The 20,891-nt window shown below is 29.4% G+C and overlaps 1 protein-coding gene and 1 long non-coding RNA gene across 3 annotated transcripts in view; one reads left to right on the top strand and one right to left on the bottom strand.

Annotated features, from left to right (window-relative positions):
• The window catches only part of LOC147808732 (uncharacterized), a 380,595-nt gene extending 364,574 nt beyond the window's left edge, over positions 1-16,021 (bottom strand). Inside the window, exon 1 of the long non-coding RNA XR_015433661.1 lies at positions 15,884-16,021. This is a non-coding gene — a long non-coding RNA (uncharacterized LOC147808732). The remainder of the gene's footprint in view (positions 1-15,883) is intronic.
• The window catches only part of LOC107437726 (fasciclin-1), a 496,587-nt gene that overhangs the window by 361,714 nt on the left and 113,982 nt on the right, over positions 1-20,891 (top strand). The gene's annotated exons all lie outside the window — the stretch shown is intronic.

Below are 20,891 nucleotides of genomic sequence, written 5' to 3'. Positions count from 1 at the left end.
ATGTTGGAAATTAGTTTGAGAAAGTTATTGAGTTGAGTTTTTCGAAATGGCTAATCATTTTTTAAAACTTTTTACTCATTTTTAACAGTGGGTGGAAAGGATTTAGAAAATTAGTTTGAGAAAGTTATTGAGTGGGTTTTTCCAAGTGACTAATCATTTCTGAATACTTTTTACTCATTTTTAACAGTGGGTAGAAAGTATTATGGAAATTAGTTTGAGAAAGTTATTGAGTTGAGTTTTTCTTAAACCATATAAGAAGAATCTTGCATACATACTCTAATTTTTCATTGATACATAAAGAAAACAAAAGTTTCAATCTCTAATGTAACCAACTAAAAAAGAAAAACGTTATTAAAATTATGTTCAGTGCATGAAAATACTGCTGAATCATTCTTATTCAAGCAAACTTTCTACTGACACTGAAAAAAAGTATGTTCACTACAACCAGAATACGGTAAAATTTACCGTGTTTCTGACTATATGGGAACACCAAAAGCACAGTAATTTTTACAGCAGCGCTTTGGTAATGATTTTGTTCAAAATTATCAATTAAATATGGTTTTATTATCTGTGATAAAATTTGATAAATGTGATAAAATTTGATATTATAGAGAACAGTATAAAAACCATTTATTCGGTTAAATTTATTTTTCAAGTTCGTATTTTTTATCAGTAATAAGAACAATATTGAAAACCAAAATTTCCGGTTAACCGTTTCCATACGAACGGAAAAATTAGAAAATGAATGATTTAAAATATTTTTATTCTAGTTACAGGAATTATGGGATTTTTTTTACCAGAAATGTCGTTACTCTACAGTACGGTAATTTTGCCGGAAATTTTTCTCCGTTTGTATTTAATAATTTCATAAAGGCCTTAGATTAATAAATTTCATGTGTTTCGATTAAGTTTATCGATTTTAACTATATTCTAATTAAATTATTATTTTTTCTTTTTAAATAGACTGAGAGTTTGATATTCTTTTTTAAGTTGCTGATTAGTACCGTATATGAGTTATTACAATATTTTTTTTTTGTTTGGCCTTCCTTCTCTTCACATATTTAAGCTTAATTTTCATCTTTCTCTAATATCACGGTATTGGACATAAAAATTCTTTTCAATTTTGCAAGCTTGAGCCTCTAAAGATGAGCCAAAGATCATATCTTATGTTTAGTACAAAATGCATTTTACAAAAAATAGCATATGCAAAAATATAAACACTTTATGTTCCTCTACCAATAACATTAATAAAGCCTGAGCCACAATGGCTCAGGGGATAGAGAGCTCGCCTTCCAATGAGGTGCACCAGGTTCGAATCCCGTCAATGGCTGGTCCATACGAATTCCGCATCCGGCGCTCACCGACCACAGTGCTGACGTGAAATATCCTCAGTGGTAGGCGGATAATGAGTTAGAGTCCCCTTGACGTCAAGCTGTCCGTGGGAGATTCACGTGGTTTTCTGCTCCATGTAACACAAATGCGGGTTAGTTCCATCAAAAAATAATCTACGAAAGCAAATTCCTCTCAATACTTGATCTAGAGTTCCCTTGTCTTCTGGATTGGGCTTAAAATTACAAGGCTACTTACTTGAACATTAGTAGTCGTAAACCCAAAACTTGGGTTCGCTGTTCAACGACGGTTATAAAATAAAATAAAAAATGATGATATAAAACATTATAGTGCATGTATGCACCACCCGCGGCCTGAATGCGGCTCGGCAGCACTTAGTTTGTGGCCCGCAAAATCTTCATACAAATTTATTGTTATTTTGTTCTTGTTTTGTTTTTGTTTTGTTCTTTAGTAAGCTTTTACTTTTTAAGTGTATTATATTTTTTCAAATGCAGCGTTCCTTATGATTCGTGATTATGAATGATTTTTATTTCAATTTTCTTAGTGTACTAATAATATTTATTGTAGTACAATGTAGTTGATAAAGTTGACATAGTACGGTGTAAAAATGTACAAGTCTAGTATAGAACTTTTGCTTTTGTACTATTACTTGTGTTTTAGTAATATACAGTGAAAATATACTCAAACTATAAATCAATAGTGTTTATTATAGTGGAAGATGAATATGGAAAATTTTGTTAACAATTTAAACAAACTCTTAAGTTATTTTTCAAAACGACCAATAAATTAAACATACATAAATTGGATTGCAAATTAATAAATAATCCCTTCCATTAAATACTGGATCGTAGCACCAGCACAGTAATGTTTCCGTGAATTTTGAGAGTTAACTTTACGCTTCAACACTGCATATGCCGATAATATTGGTGACTGTCATTTCACTTTAACGAAGTCAATTCTTAGAAGCTGGTAATGCCTTCGCCCTTCGTCACGTTTGGCGACACCTTTGGCTTCTGAATATTTAATTCAAAAGATATTCGTGACCATGCACTATAGAGCCAAATTGTCGATCTGTTTTGATTGGCATTTCTAAATTCTTAATGGAACTTCCTCTTGAATGTTTCTTGGTAGAAATGGGGCGAGGAAGCGCCTATTAAGATTCTGAAAGATATGTTACACTAAACTGCTAGAACAATGTCAGAATTATTATTCAGTAAACAGGATATCAAACATTGCGAGATGGTTTTACATAAATTTCTCAGTTCTTAACACAGTCGAATTCGGATAAATTTTAAATGATGTAATACGGAAGAATTTGTATTACTTATATATTAATATTAAGTCTGAAAATTGCCTTAACGAAAAATATTAAGGATAGATTTATTTCTATTAATTCTGAGGAGCATATTTCTTTTATACGATATTAAAAAAAAACATATTAGTTTCTTTTAATAAAAATTGCTTGAAATAATGAATAAATAAAAGTGTAAATAAATAATTCCTAAGTACTGCATCATTATACATTAAACGTGATGCCTCCTTAAATTTTGAAAATTAAGCTTTTGAATTAACATTGCATTTGCCAATAATATTAGAGACTGCCATTTTACTTTAAGAACTCTAGACCAGGCATTTCCATCAAGCTTCATCACGTTCGGTAACACTCTTGACTTCGAAATATTTTATTTAAAAAATATTCATGACCGTGCATTATATTATTTTATTTTATTTTATAACCGTCATTGAACAGCCGACCCAATTTTAAGGGTTTACGACTACTAATGTTCAATTCCGTAGTCTTGTAATTTTGAACCCAATCGAGAACACAAAAGAACTCCTGGATCAAGTATTGGGAGAAATTTACCTACGTGGAGGACCTAACCCGCATTTGCGTTACATGGAGAGGACCGCGAAACCCTCCCACGGTTAGCCTGATGGAAAGGGGATTTTAACCCATAATTTGTCTACCAATGAGGGTATTTTACGTCAGCACTGTGGTCGGCGCAAGCCGGATGTGGAATTTGAATCAACCAGGAATTCGAACTCGGTTCTCCTCATTGGGCGGCGCGTGTTCTATCCCCTAAGCCACCACGCCTCACCGTACACTATGGAGCAAAGCTGTCGACCTGTTTTAATTTGCATTTCTAAATTCGTTATCAATCTATGTTTTTCTGTAGAAATCAAGTCAAGAAACGCCTATTAAGATATTTTTGACTCAACTACTAACACAATATTAGAATTATTATTCAGAAAGCAGGATATTTAATATTACAAGGTTTTCAGTAGAAGTTAGTTTTGTTTAAATTATTGACAAAGTAATACAAAATTATTGGTGTTATTCATTACAATTAATGATTCTGAAAATGTTTTAAAAGAGGAACCGTGTTATGTATTTATTTGCATTCCTTCCTAGGTACAATTTTCTTTTCAAAAAGCTTTTTTGTCAGTATATTAATTCTTGTAGCCAATTTACTTTCTTTTCCATTTAATATTAAAATCAAATGGGAAAGCAATAGAAGCAGATACGTTGTGGTGTATATTCTATGACTATAAAACTTTTAACACATATTTAATTAAAAATTATAGTTGTACATAAGTAAATCATTTGTTAATCTAAGCAAAAATTCATTCGTACATTAAAAAATCTGTTTAACATGTCTTTTCATACTAAAAAATTGAACTTTAATAAATTTTACATCTTGGTTTATACATTAAATACGGATCATGCCATATTAGTTTTAATTCTCTAGAATTTTGTATAATGTATCACTATATATTCCACCTGATTCTGCATTTTACATGGAAAAAAAGCCACCTTGCATGTTATTGTTTTATTTGTTTATCCATTTTAAATTAGGATGCCAACTAATATTATAATTCTGAAAGTTAAGAACAAAATTCAGAGAAGTCTTTAAGTTCAAAATTTCAAACTATTCTATTGCATCGCTTTTGTTATCTGAAAAAAATTATATCATAATTATTGTAAACAGGATTATCGTCACCTTATGAATCTTTTGGGCTAGAATGAATTTAATAAATTTATTAATTTGTCCAAAGTTTTTGAATGTATGCACTTTGTAAGAGCAGTGAATAACTTTTATATCTATCTACAATGTTTTTTAATTAAAACTCTTTTGCGTCGTTCATCGCACAAAAACAAAACTTCTGATTTAAATTTTCTCATAAAATAGCTCATAAATGAAAACACAATATCAAAAGTCCTTTCCTCCAAATCAAAATTGCTTCCTATAAATCGCCTGCATTTTCAAACATCACGTTCTTCTCTCTTTTCAAAAAGAAAATGCTGATAAGCTGCAAGCAAAAAACTCTTCGTCCTTTGAAATAAAATCAGAGGAGAATACAGCAACATATAGCAGTAACGAAAAGGTTTTTTTTTAAAGAAAAAAGGAAAAGTTATTCTCCAAGACAGTTTCAACTCTTTGCCTTAAGCACGATATATCTCAAAGCGAAGCAAGGCCCTCTCAGAATTCAATTCATCCATCTCTACTTTAGCCTTTTTGCTTGGTGCCCTTACCCTGAATGCCCTTTTCCATTACCCCTCTTCGTAAAATGTTAGAAAGGAAAAGGATAAATTTACCCTAAAAGTGACTTAGATAGGAGGCTTCTATGCCTGCAGAAGGTTGAAAGCCTCTTTTGGTGGAGGTAGATTATTCTTTTTTTACACAAATTGTTGTTGTTTGTTGTTTCGTTTGGGATGGCAAAGCTTCTTTCGCATTGAAATAGTTCCTTATGGAATTTTTAAGAATTCTTGCGATGTGTTTGCAAATGTATAAGTAACTGTCATATTTAAGTGCTGTTGATGTTCGCTAAAGTTGCTGACTTATTTCCATAGAAAAGCGTCAAATATCTCTCTTTTAAATATTTATTGCTGCCTTTATACTCTTTAAGCAAAAAGGAAAGCATTTTTATGCCTTTTTTTCTTAAGTAAAGACTCTATGGAATATTATACGAAAAGTTTTGAGGCTTTCATGAATGTTGATTTTCGATTTAATGTTTTGATATTTGCATCAGTTATGCAAAAAGGTAGATAAATATTACGATATTGTACGGTCTATTTACACTTATATGTACAATGAAAAACTTTACATTCATGTATGCTAAAAATTAGGCTTTGAGTTGAAATGCCTTACATTTTATGACTGAAAAAAATTTTTATTTACAATTTTATTCTCATACATTTTTCTTTTAATAAATTTTACGTAAAATCAAACATATCTAGACGATTAAATCAAATAGTTTGCATTGTTTATGTATAAATGTTTCAAGTTAAAATTTTTCTTTGTGTAAATTTCATACAAATTGTAATTTTAAACAAAATGTAAATATTTATTATTTAAAAAAAATTTTAATGCTTAATTTCAAATTTATAAAATATGGAGTATTAGTTTAAAATTCAGAGTTAATAATTATTTTTTCAGTCATTACTTTATTTTATTTCTTCAAACTACATTTTCACAGTGTTTTTTATCATTATGACATATTATTTCGTAGTTATAATTATTTCATCAATAAATAGTTAAAAATTATTGTTTACGTTTGTGAAAATACAAATGTTTCTTCTTTCAAAGCTTGTTAAACTGCAAAAGTTATATTAATATAAACTTAAATGCAAAATTTTATATTAATAATATTAATGTAATAAAAATTCTAAATTCATACTTAATAATTATATAATTCAAATTAATTTCTCCTTTTAAACAAGAAATAAAATATTCCTTATTTTTCATGCATTATTTTATACAAGATTACAAATAATTATTAATTGATACTGTTTAATACATGTAAAATGTGGAATAGAGTTTTAAATAATTAAATTAATAATGGAAGTAATTTTATTTTAAGAGAGTCATCTGCATTCTAAATTTGACTGAAATTTCAGCACTTTTATGAATTTTACGCTCTCATCTCGAAACGGAAGTTTTGTAGTCCCTTTATGATAAAATAAATGGCACTCTTTGTCGAAAGTCATTGACAGGCGTGAGATTTGGTTGAGTGCAATGAATTCAACCAGGAATCTATATTCCTGAACAAATTGTATTGTCACGTGACTCAAAAATCTTATAAAAGGTCATGTATTTTTAACCTCATACTTTATAAAATCTTACATTGTAAATATCATTGACTTTAAATGCATTAAGAGAAATATATAAAATGCAAATGTTTTAATGATTTTACGTTGATATGTTAGACATTATAGCGTATAATTATGTTGTATAGGCATTGTTTCAGGCATTTTTTCCCTCTAAGACACGTGTATCATAAAGGCCTTTTTTTCTGTAGACTAATAATCTGTAATAGTCTGTTTTTTAGTACTCTATAAAAAAACATTAGTAATTTTGACAATTTTTAAGAAACTGGGATTCCACGACTTTTCAAGTACACTGTTAAAAAAAATCGTTACTCAAAGAGCCGGTAAGTGTTACAGTAAAATCCATTTTTACCATAATATATCGCAGTACAAGAAATCCGATATTCTGCAACTTTTTCAGTAAAAGTTAACTGTAGCGATAATTACTGAATCTCTCGAATTAAATGAAGATTATAACAAAATTTGTGGTATATTTTAAGATAAAAATGTATTTTACTGTAAAATTTATTTTGCGGATGATGCATCCAAATTGCTTACCGGTACTTTATACCGTAATTTTTAACAGTGTAGCATTGTAGGGCAAAACTTAAACACACAAAGTAGAGAACACGCAAACTTTCGTAGTAACCATACAAAAAAACGGTAAGCATAGAAGGATTAGCATAGAACTGTAAGCATAGAAGCATTACATGCGCTTTCCTTCTATGCTTACCAGGAAGCATTTATCACGTTCACCAAGAAACTATTCGTAAATATACAAAGGAAACACACATAACGCAACTAAAAAACCTTTGCCTAGAAATCTTCAATTAAAAAACGGAATTATACTATGCGAAATTATTTATTGGTACATAGATACTCAGGCTTGTGTACTTAATTACATGAGGATAGCTTATAAACTTTTGTGAAGTAGAGGAACAGATAGTACAATTCAGAGAAAGACACCAGTTTTCGGTAAAAACTGATTTTACGTTACAAATTTGGTAATTTATCATAATTTCGTTAATTTACCGCAAATTTCGTTAATTTTCCGTAATTTCCAATAAATTTTTACATAAATTTTATTTTTGCAGGAACATTTTACTAAACAAAAAATCTAGTATACCGTAAGTTTTACAATAATAATTACCGTAAAATCATTGTATGTCTCTAATTAGATAAATATTATTGTACATTTACGATATAATATTTTACAGTAAAGATGTATTTTACTGTAAAATAGACTTTACGGATAATACACCCAAAGTGCCGATTTTTTATACCGTAATTTGATTCCGAAATTTTACAGTGTAGCTGATGAATAATCTGTAATGCTACTAAGCAAATTTAGAAAATTTACGCAAAACTTTTTACTGTGTATAATGTGTCTTGAATTTCGGCATAAAATTTATTAAAAAAAAATAATAATAGTTGGTGTTCAACTTCTTTAATAACGATGTTTAAAAAAGGCATTTTATAGGCTTTGAACATCAATATTGATCACGATTTTAAACCTATTAACTCATCAATTTTACTCAACATTTTTTCTATGCATTAAATGTACTAAATTAAAGAGGTTCATTTGTTGTAAAGTTAAATCTTAAAATTAAATATTTAAAAAATAAACATTATCTAATTTTTTTACCATTTTTAAATTCAGGACGATTCGACAATAACTCAAATTTACATAAAACATTTTCGAAGTTACGTATAAGGAGAAGTTTTCTAATTATTATATAAACTTGAAAAAAATTGAGTATTGTGAAAAAATAAAGGCGAAATAAGTTTCCAGTCTTAGTTCCTTTAACGCAGACAAAACACCATATTGTAAATAATAATGGCACGCAATACTCTAAAAAGAAAAGTATTTTTAAAAGGTAACTTACTACTTGCAATTGTGCAATTTTGTTTTATCTTCATTTCTTAATAGCATTTCCGAGTAGTACCTTTGTGCCAAAATAAATCAAATGCACATTTAAATTTTGAACCTAACTCAAAGACAAAGAAAACCTAGAAAGAAATATCGGTACAAATTCGTATCTTTGTAGAACATTTTTTTTAAAATGTAATTGCACTATTCTGCGTTATGTAACGAAGAAAACTAAGAAAACGTCAAATGATTTAGCTGACAGTAATAAAACTCTACTCCGTGTTGAATATTTAACAGTGGGGTTAAATTGAGTGAAGATTTTATTGCACACAAATGTCAGAATGGCGCCAAAATATATGGGCATTACTTAATCTATGTAAGTTGATGAAACGGAAATTCAATGAAGTTGCCGCTATCAAAATTAATAAAAGTAAAGAACACTAGAATACGCAGGACACGTGTTTACTTTAGAAAGACAAATCCAACCTATATAGTAATGTTATGTCAAAGCAAGTGGAATAGAGGAATGGGATTTAAATCAGGATCACATGCGATACCCACCAAACCCTTTCGGGTAATTTGAGTCTTTATAATTTATATAATAGTGTTTTTTTTTAATAAATTTTTAAAAAGTTTTAGTACACTTTTAGAAATTTATCGAGAGTAAATAATTAAACAACAATTTATTTAATTGCTATTTTACAATATTTAACGAGAAAAGTCAAATAATCGGGGAAAAAATATCGTATCAATAATATCAATTGTGAAAATTCATTTATTGACTGTTTTCACCTAAGATGGTTGCACAACCAGATTTTTATCCGTTCCAATTAAGCCCTCTTCAGTAAAGAATGGAGTGCAAGTTATTCGAAAGCAAGTGTGTGGTGAATCCAATTAGTTCCATGCAGCTAAGGACATACTTTTAGCCATGAGGGCTAATCTGTTAATCTAATGACCGGGTGATCGGGAGTTCGAATCTAAGAGTTGACACTACAATTATGGCAAGACATGAAGAGTTTTCAAAATCCTGCAGCCTGAGCAACTAATTATGAAACTTTTATTCACCCATAAATGTCAGCCATACAGAGCTGCTTGAGCACTGACCACAGAGTCTAGTATTTTCCATCTCTTATGATAGATGACACCACTAGATAAACTAATTTTTCTACGTTCCACGGTTCACTTGACAAAACACAACTCAACCACAACCTAAATTCAATGCTCTGTAGCAAGCAAAATAGCATTTTTACAGTTCAATGCATTATAATAACATTTTTACAGTTTTGAAACCAGTTTAATTGTAAATAGTTTCTAACCTCTAAAGATAAAAAAAATTGTTCCTAACCGTAAACCTTATGCCTAATTAGTTGGAAAAGACTACTGCCTACTATTTTACTGTAATTTTAAAATGAAACGTAAAACAGTGACAAGTATGTCTCCTTAGTACATAGTTAAATTATTTTATCTCAAAATTATGATGCAAGTAAGCATATCATTAAGAACCCAGAAAGTTAATTTAAATTGCATTTCAGTTTTGAGTAATCATTCGAGTTTTGCTGAAGTTTTCATAATTACATTTTCGAAAACCGACTGAAGTACTGAAGTATAAAATTGTATTTATTAAGATGCGCAAATTCTTTTGCAAGAAATTCACTATAAACCTCTCCCGATCAGCATAAAATCCAATGAAAATCAAATTAAAAGTTTCCTGTAAGAAACTTCTCGTAGAACCCTAATTAAGAAACTTTGTGTAAGCTGTAACTGTGTTAGAGTATTGTATCCAAATTGCAATTCATTCTCCTACGCAAGGGTGGACCCCGGTAAAAGAACACATCCCTTTTCAAGAACTCGTAAGTTTCATTAGAACCAAGTAAAGTTAGCTTTGTTCTGTGTTAAGTCCAAAAATTTCTCGCCAAATCGAAAGTACTACCATTTCCCAATGGTTACATCTAAGGATTTAATCCGTTTAAGCTCTCTGCTATCTCGAATGGTACAAATGGTGCCATTAAGCGGTCAGCTATTGATTTTCTCCGCCAAAAGATGAGAACAAATTACTATTGTCTTGAAGATTCGTTGCTCTTTTTCCCTACGGTGCTTTGTAAATACGCTGTTTGCTCTTCTATGCAACTTTGCTAAGGGAGCATTCTTAAATAATGCTTTGCATCTTGCAATGGCGTTAAGATAGCAAATTAAAAGCTCCTTTGAGATTTTAAATAATAGCTTAGTTAAACTTGTAGTGATTCGGTAATGATAGCACGTATTTTAACTAAATTATCTTCTTTCTCGGAGTATTTAAAACAAGACTTCTGTGTAAAAACACCTGAATAAACGTATAAAGTTTGCTCTTTATCTAAGAAAGATTAGAATTTTATGCTTTGTTTTAATTCTTGATGTTTTAAAAGTAAAAATATAAAAGTAAAATATAAAAATTCAAAAAAATATCGATAATCAAAAATATAGAACCAGAATTAAATTGAAGTAATTTTGCATTCATATTCCTTAACGAGTATTTTAAAGTTTTGTAGTTGTAAGCTATAAACTTAGCGTAAACATTTTCTGGGAGCTTGTTTAATTAGTTATTCTTAAATAATGCTTCGCAGCTAGCAATGGCGTTAAGATAGCAAACTAAAACCTCCTTAGAGATTTCAAATGCCATAAGTCAACTTGTAGCGGATCGGTAATGATAGCACGTATTTCAACTAAACTATCTTCTTTCTAAGAGTATTTAAAAGAAGACTTTTGCATAAAAATGCTTGAATCAACGTACTTTCAATTCACTCTGTTTTTGAGAGAAAAAAATTATTTTGGTTTTAACTCTTAACAATTAAAATAGAACTATAATTTTATAGAAATAATTTTGCAGTTTTATTCTTAAGCGGGTGATAATAGTAGAAGTGTTTCTTTTAGTTTTTATTTCTTTTATTGAAACCTTGTTTTTGTTAGCAATAAACTTTGCTCAATACACCTTCCATAAGCTTCACATACAAATTTAATATATTACCATTACATTTTAATCATTATACGCTCATCCTGATTTAACTTGTTATACCTACTGCATATTGTTCACGTCAACTCAATATAAACCCTGGTATATTTGATTAAATGATATTACGTGGTATTTAATGCTAAATACATGTTGTTTAATACGCTTTCTTGAATATCGGATACCAGTTATATGGATAATCTTTCGGTGAGTAACGTTACACTTTAATAATTATTGAAACTCGTAGAAGAAGAATATTGCGCAGTTTTGCTGCAAACATTATATGAAACCATATTGAAATAATGTTGCTATGCCAGTCAATCCATAAGTAATAATCTTATAATCTCTATATTATGGATTAACTTATATAGAAATATGACTTAATCTAACACTTTATAAAATTTTCAGCAGATTTCAGTGATAAATAACTTCGGACAAATCATTATTAGTAAAACCAGTTGTTTTAATGTTTGTAGTTTTTGCTCAAAAACTTTAGATTTTTTAATGAATGACGAAATGTCGCTCGAATATCTAGAATATGATTCACTATTTCGTAAGGAAAGTTCAATGACGCAATTCCCATTCAAATTAAACTTCAGCACATACATGTTAGATGATACAACTATATAACTTAATAAATATAATGCTAAGTTATGTATGTGTTGTTCATAGTTTCTATCATTGAAAATTTTCTCGTGTGTTTTTTTTTCAATGTAGATGAAATCAAATTTAAATCACTTAAGAAGTAAAAAAAATTCGAAATACCGAATGAATTTTTTTTATTATTATTATCATTTGCTTGTTAGAACTACAATGCATTATGAAAACATAGAAATACAATGATCTAATGTCTAAAAACTGGTTTTTTTTCTGTTCACAAAATTATGGTGCAATATTAACAACTAGAAATAAAATGAATGAAAACTATTTTTCCATCATAAAAATGATAGTGCAGTATAAAAACTATTTTTCCATCATAAAAATGATAGTGCAGTATAAAAACTTATTAATGATATTGCATGACGACTGAAAACTACTTAATTTTTATCATTATTTATTTATTTCAACATGAAAATTAAAAAGCAGTAACGAAAGGGTGAACAAAAATACATTCACATAATGACTAAAAACTGTAGAAAACAATGAAGGGATATCTCAAAAGTTTTCAAAAGCGTTTACATGCTTATTTTATTTATTTATCTTACTTTTTTTCATCATAAAAATTACAGGGCATTATAAGTGCATCATTATAAGTGCATATTACAGTGCCTCATCTGAAAATAAAGGGATGTGAAGGCTGAAAATTGTTTCTTTTTCCTCATAGAAATACTGGTGCAGTATAAGTACCTATTAGTAAATTGACGTAACGACTGAAAACTGCTTGTTTTCTTTAACGTTTTGCTTATTTATCGTAAAAATTACAGCACAGTAACAGCAGTATGAACTCTTAGAAATATATCTACGTAATGTCAGAAAACTAATTGATTCTTAGCTGTTGAATTATACTTGTTGAAATAATAAATATTCAATAAAATTTATTTTTCATATGGGGTATTCTTTGAAAAGTCGAATTTTACAATTTGTGCAAATATTTTCTAATTCGCTTGAAAAATTCTGGAGATATGGCGAAATGTGCAAAAAGTAAACTTAACGTAAAAGTAATAAAAGTAAAAGTAATTAAAATTAAGGGATCCAAACTTTAGGTTGCTCTCCTGATCAAACTATGGGGACCATATTTTTCCCAGATTTTAGCTACCCTCTACATTTTGGGGATCAGAAATTTGAATTCATTCATCACCCCCTCGAACCATTAAAATCGAATCCTAGAGCATGAAGATCCGATCGTTAGATCATAAGTTATTAAGAGTGGTCCCTTGTTCCCTAACTTGTTTCAACTATGTCCTAAATATTTTAGATTTTCACTAAGAAGAACGATTACAAATGATTGAATTTCTCAGTGCAAATTCAACTTACCACAAATATTTCACAAAGAAAAGTTGCCGAAAAGTTTAATATAATATCCCTCACAAATCGCTAACTTACTTCGCTTCATTAATAAAATAAAACGCCCGTTCGTAATGAACTTTGGAAAGCGAAAGAAATTTTACATTTTTACTTCTATTCTTTTGCTCCGAAAGTAGCAGCTGAGTATATTCCATATTAACAGAATTCTCCCGACATGTTTCCAAAATGGCGATAGAGAGGACTAACGAGTTTCTGATGGAGGTTAGATGAATATTTTTGTTGCTCTTTTGTTCCTAAAGCGTCTGTAGAGGTATTAAGTGCCAGTGTGGTTAGAAATTAAAGTGTTGAGGCGAAAGAACATTCTTTTTTTTTTTACACCAGGAATATTTTTCTTCTTTATTCCGCGTTTTTCAAACATGGTTGTGTGCTTTATGAGAAACTTTATACCTAAAATAATTCATTAATTACACAGAAAACATTAACAGCGTAATGGGAAGAATGGTGTTTATAGACATAAAAAGCCATTTTATCATTAGAAGAGTGATTTTTATCTCTAAATGGTAGTCTGTCTTTTAAACTGCGGTTAATCATGAAATTGTCCATGATTATTCTAATATGTATAAAAATTTTATGAAACATAAATTAACTATTCATAGTGGATAAGCTATTGAGAATTTTTGCTTTAGGAACCGTGTTTTCAGTATTAGCTCATAGTCTGTTTGTGACTGGAACAAAAATTGTTAGAATTGATAGAATTGTTAGAACTAAAACTGTTAAAGGTTTTTCTGCTTTATGCCGTATTTTTCTAACATAGTTTTGCGCTTTGCTTGAAACTTTATACCCAAACTAATTCATCAATTACATTAAAAACGTAGTGGAAATAATGGTGTTTATAAACATAAAAAGCCATATTATCATTAGAAGAATGATTTTTGTCTCTAAATAATAGTCTGTCTGTGGGGATTTAATTATAGACTATGTCAGCCTTCATCTATCAATAGACACCTCAAGATAGAATCAAGTTAACATGTTTATATACTAGAGAATTAACTACCACTATGAATATTAAATACCGATTCTCTAGTATATAAGACATGTTAACTTGATTCTAATAGAGTTACCTTTTGATAGATGAAAGTTGACTTAGTCTATAATTAAACCCCCACAAGTCTTGTAACTGTGTTTAATCATGAAATTGTTCATGGTTAATCTAATTCAAACAAAATTTAATGAACCATTAATAACTATTCATAGTGGAAAAGCAATTGAGAGTTTTAGCTTTTAATTGATTTCAGTATTAAAACATAAGCTGTTGGTGAGAATAAGGATATTTTTCGGCTTTATTCCGTGTTTTTCTAATATGGTTTTATGGTTTACGAGAAACTTTATATGAAAAATAATTCATTAATTAATTGAAAAGCATTAACAGCTTAATGAGGGGAATAGTTTATACATACATAAAAATCCAACTTTATCATAAGAAGAGCGATTTTATATCTCAAAACAAGAGTACTAGAAAATTTTTAACTCTGATTAGTCAGAAAATTGTTCATGATTATTTAAATACGTATTAAATTTAATGTAAGATAAATTAACTAGTCATTGAGAAAAAGTTATTGATAATTTCAAACTATAGAAGCCTAATTTTCTGTTTTAGAACATAAATTGAGAATTGGATGATTACTGTTAAAATATAAACTATATAATATGATTTGCGCGCAGAGACAACGCCTCCTATAACTGAAAGCCTTCACACGGTTTTGTATAGGTAGTCCGAACAGACCACTGTGAAGGATATCCATTTACCGAACGAGTCATTTAATACAGAATATAGTTAAAATAAGAAAGTGGTAGCAAATATATGACTAAAAATTTATTTTATTTATGAATATTATTGGTTTGACTTATTCACTTGTCAACCACTACAGATTCAATTCTCAAATATATAAGATAAATTTCTCTCATTATAAAATGTTTTGGATTCATGCGCACAACTGGTTCACTTTTTAAACAGTCTGCGCGGACTACTTATAAAAGACCGTGTGGAGGCTTCTTGATGTAGGAGGTGATGGTAGAAATGAATAAAGTTGAATTTTAAGTTTTTAATATTAATAATTATTTAATATTATATTTTTATTTAATATCATGTAAATAATTTACTGAGTTCTATAACATACAAAATTGAATGGAAGATAAATTAATTATTCATCGATGAAAAATTGGTTGATATTGTCATCTTTCTAAGCCTAATTACAATTATGAATTAGAACATAAATTGTATATTAGGTGATTAATTTTAAAACATAAATTATTTCATATCATTTATGATAATTTTGTTTAATATGATTTATATATATTTAATATGATTATTATATATATATATATATATATATATATATATATATATATATATATATATATATATATATATATATATATATATATATATATATATATATATATATATATATATATATATATATATATATATATATCTGTTGTATAGTTAACCGTATATCATACTTAGCTAACTAGTTAACTATTCCTTTCTTAAATTTAAACGTAAAAGCTTTTTAATAATCAAATTTTTTTTCACGTTTTAAAAGAAAATGAAGCTTTAACTTACTTTCATTCTAAACTAAACTGTTTACAAAAATGACAAAAGAGCCTTGACTTAAACGAGAAAGTTTTTTTTTCCTTCATGAACAAATTTAATTAAACATTTTCGCTCTTTTACCACAGCTTAATTAAACGTTGGCACGTATTTTTTTGCCCTAAAGGAATATCCATCACTTTAACTTCTTTAAATATGTGATCAAATAAGATCCTGCTAGACACTATTCGCACTTTTCATCGCAGCTGCCAACTGTAAATCTTTAAAACTTTTTCTTTTTTCGTAAGATTTAGAAAAATCATTCGTCACTCTGAACCAGTCGCTTGTCTTGCCTGAAGAATAATTGAAAGTAATTTTAGGGTAAATCTTATTTTAACCTGAAATTAAGTCATAGATTTTTCAAACTAAAAGTAATTTTAAGTCTAAAAAACTCCTCAATAAAACCATATTTTAAATTTTTTGGAGTACTTGCTTGCTTAATTCCATTTTAGTCAACACAATAATGAATATCACAAAATTATTTCAAAACTTTTTAAGTATTAATCAGTTTTAGAGGTAATGAAGACAAGTTCGCATATGTTGGTGGTCATTATTTCTTAATATAAAAAGATTTAAAGGCAGCCATAGGTCTTTAGTTGTTTCATTATAACATTATAATAACCCCCTTTTTTTAGAGCTCACATATTTTAATGTATAATCAAAAAGTAAATCAAATCAAATATTTTTTTAATACTTATTAAGTATCACGAATAATACGTAATAAAATAAGTACAATAATAATAAGTGTATAACAATAATTATATCATTATAATGTTCTTTCTTTAGTTCACACATATTATAATGTATGTAATGTAATGTAATAGGTAACAAAATAAGTATAATAATCATAAATGTATATTAATAAGTGAATAATGTGCAATAATATTACGTAATAATAATAAGTGTATACATGTTACGGCCAAAACCGGAAGTCCGGCCAGATCGCGAACTGGCCGGATCTCTTGGTCAAAGTCCGAAATTTTCTTGATTTCGGGAATTGACTGGCCAGATCGCGAAGTGGCCACGATGTTCCGGCCAAAGTGCGAAATAATTGAAACGATCAATAAATATTTTGCTTTGGCGGCCTTCTATAATTATATAAATAATTCTTATAAATCTTCTAATTTAATAATATAAAAAATTGAAGTTTTTAAATTGTCCATTAAATAATCATTAATTTAAGAATCATTATTAAATTTTCTATTTAATTATTTTATTAAATAGTTTATTTGTTTCTATTTCCCCTTTTGTTTTCTTTTTTAATTTAAAGATAAAAATCTTCGAATTTAAAAATATAAAATAACCAAGTTTTTAAATTAAAATTTAAAAAATTTAATTTTTTGCTTTGTCTTAAATGAAATCAAGAAAATATCTGACATTGGCAGGAACATCGTGGCCACTTCACGATCTGGCCGGCAATTCCCGAAATCAAGAAAATTTACAGCCAATTTACAGCGTTCTGGCCGGCCAAATCGCGAATTGACCGACTTCGGGCTTTGGCCGTAGCATATATATTTACTGCAGCCCGCCAGCATAAGAACATTTCTAAAGTAGTTATATTATTTTTTGGGTTGACCGGGCTTGGACCATGTCCAACTGAACGTTTAATTATTAGACTAGACCACCCTTCCAGCTTCCAATGCCTGAGCTATGTGCTACAAAATAAATCTGCTAACAGCCCAACCTTTTAAAATTGCTATTTCGAATGCACGCATGAGATATAGTTACGAATACGGCAAGAGCGGCGAATGCAAGTGAGTTGCAAGATTGTAAAGTGTTTTTCAGTTCAGTACAAACAGACACCTTACGTACATTAAAGTATGGAAAAAAACGCTTAATGTTTGTTTGTTCGGAGTTTTCTATACTGCCACGTGTAAAATCGTTCTTAAGACCAAAAAAACTGATTGTCCAAAATTTTCGATCTTATGACAATTTTCTTACTTTTCTGAAGCTTTTTACGCAGAGATGAATTACTTAACTTTGAAAAAATAGACAATGCATCGTATTTGAATGAACTTTACTTCAATCATTTATTATATTTAATACTCTCGTCAAAAAAAAATCATTAACAAGTTTGAAGGTTAAGTAAGGACTTATATATTAAGTAACTTAAGGCTAATATAATAATTAATCAACATTAAGGTAATATGCTGTAGATATATTATTCATTTACCTTACACACTGTTTTCGACTAAATATCTAAAATATTACTTCTAAAGCACTGTATGATTTTTTTTATTACTTTTCAAGAAAAAAGTGTTAAACAAAATTTCTAAGAACATATTTACGACAACAAAAAGATTACAAGCACTTAAACATTTACGATCTCCTTTCTTTACAGCATTTTTGAGAAAAGCTCATAAAAAAACGATCAATTTTTGTCAAAAAGTAATCCCACATAAACTCTTCGTTCGAAAAAGTAGTAAAATAACTAAAACAGAAGGGTTTTATTGTAAAAAGATTATAACCAGAAAAACGGATATAATTTTTCAAACTCTCGATGTATATCTTGACACACATACCATTAAGCACAGGCCATTTCAACTGAAACAAACTATTTAAGAGCTTCGTGCATGACCGAACATTCTTCCCAAAATCAAATAAAACCGGCGAAATATCTGTCTTACAGTTTTACGATTTGCTGTCCTACCCCCTTTGGTCCAACAGCTAACCTTAATCTCGCTCTCTATAGAAAGGAGACTCCTTTTCTGCTTCTATAATATGTATGTTAGTCTCTCGTTACCATGGTGATTGGGTCAACGCTGGAATTTCTGCGTCTGACGTCAGACATGGTCTAGCCCTTAAGGCACTAGAGCGAGGTTAATGCAAGAAGAGTAGAAAGGATTTCCTCATGTATCGCTGAGACTGCTCAAGATGTATCCCTATGAAGAATTGGGTGAAACAAAGATTGTATACAGCTATCCTGAGAGATGAAACTATCTCCAGGGCTAAGAGCCGAAACGAGAGCTTGTTGATTAATGCTACGGTGCGCTCCTAGAGTCAGCCTACAAATTACTTGTCATGCTCAGCAATTGGAAATGACATTTCTTAATCAAATATGCAATCAAAGTTTCGCTGATAAAGACAGGGTAACGCACGGGATGATTTAGAATTACTTAGACGTTGCTTTGAAATGATAGAGCCAAATTGCATTAAAGAGAATGATTTATAAAATAAGAAACGTAAATAAGGTCGTGATGTTTAAACTCTGATTTTGGAAACTCTTAAAACGTAAAGAGTTTATTTATTGCATCGAAATTTGCAATGAAAGATAGATAAAGAATTATTTATTAATTCAGAACGAATGAAATTATATAAAGTTAATTCCTTTTATTTCTAAATAATTTTCTGAAAAAAGGAAAGTCTGAATTACATTCTAGGCAAAAACAAATTTACTTATGAAAAATGAATGTTAAAATATTTATATTTGATTGCAATCCATTTTATGCGTGATTTTAACAGTCGAAAAGCACATTGACAGCAAATCAGGACAGTTAATAAAGTGGAAGCATTTTATATAAATAAAATAAATCAGTAAAATTAAAAACAGCACTTTAAAAGAGTAAAATATAGCGTGAAGTAAAATACAACGATGAAATCATACTCCAATTGATAATTGGACTTACTACCGCAAGAGGGAGCTGTATATGTTAGGTCAAGGATTCCCAAACTTTTTGAAGTCCCTTACAAGTTTTAAAATCATCTCACGGCTCTCCAGTTACTTAGTATTTTGTTTCGACATAACTTTTATTATATATACGTATAATGTATGCTTTATGTATGTATAACTTGAAAATATAAACTTTTGAAGAATGTTGTGAGAATATATAGGTTAGTTAATACGATTCATAGTGCCTAAAATGCATTCACGTACTTTTATTTCAAAAATGACATTAATAATATATTAGAATTAATAAATTTTTAAAAAATTATAAATAAAGAAAAATTACAATCTACACTCTAGGATATGAATTCGTTTTAGTGGTTTTGGTTGGTTTGTTTCTTATTATATAATTATTTAAATCGAAGAATTACGCTTGATATAACTTACACGAGCACTTTTTTTTCAATATTCATTTTCTTTCGATACTCGTTAGTTAGAATAGCAACTGTTGAAAATCTAGCTTCATACGGATATCAGATGAGAAGCCTCATAGCGTTTTAAATTATTGCGGGATACTTATATCTTACATCTATCCAAAAGTCTACCAACTCTAATTCCGACACTTTTTCGTTTAAAAGAGCAACATATTTCTGTTGAAAGACAAATTTTGTGATCGGTTACCTTCCATCCCTATGCGATCTGATGAATCGAGGTGCGTCTACCCACTCAGTGTGTAAACTCTGGTTTTTAAAGGGTTTTCTGTTGACGAGCCCTATGAGATTTGACTCTGAGTTTACAGCTCACTGACAAGCATCCATCGGTTCAAGTGAGGTGTTCAAATGATGCGGGACTCGTGTGGCCTTGTGCCATAAGTACCAAACGAGTCAGCTATTGCCTGATCTTTGGCCAAAGAATACCTGTGTTCTTTGTTCGCCAAGGCCTGATCCTTTGATTCTGCTACTGCCGCTGCGACGGGTCTTCAATTATATGCATTCTAGCTTTGCTGGCCTGGGTCACTGAGTCATGTCTTATTATTGAAAGATTTAAAGTCTCAGTCCCCGTCGAGTCACTCATATGCACCAAAGAGTGTCATGACTCATTCTAGGAATCTGTGCATTTTTTCCCTTGGTTCAAAGAAAGTACGCCACATTTTTAATTAGAGTAGAAACTCTTTTTAAGTGCCACCCTGTGATATCAACTTTACTTGGCATTCATTACTATAAAGAACTTAAGAAAACATGATAGAGTGATTAAACATAATAATTATTTAACTAGAAATAATGTCCTAAAGTAAATAAAGTTTATGTGTTCTTAAAATGCGTAATTTAAAAAAGAATTGAAACATCTTCAACCATATCTTACTCTCATCCATATTAC

The sequence above is a fragment of the Parasteatoda tepidariorum genome, chromosome 5, assembly GCF_982258835.1.
Source record: "Parasteatoda tepidariorum strain Cologne lab strain chromosome 5, Ptep-v5.0, whole genome shotgun sequence".
Taxonomy (NCBI): domain Eukaryota; kingdom Metazoa; phylum Arthropoda; class Arachnida; order Araneae; family Theridiidae; genus Parasteatoda; species Parasteatoda tepidariorum.
The sequence above is the reverse complement of the archived record's forward strand: the minus strand, read 5'-3'. Positions and strand labels throughout refer to the sequence as shown.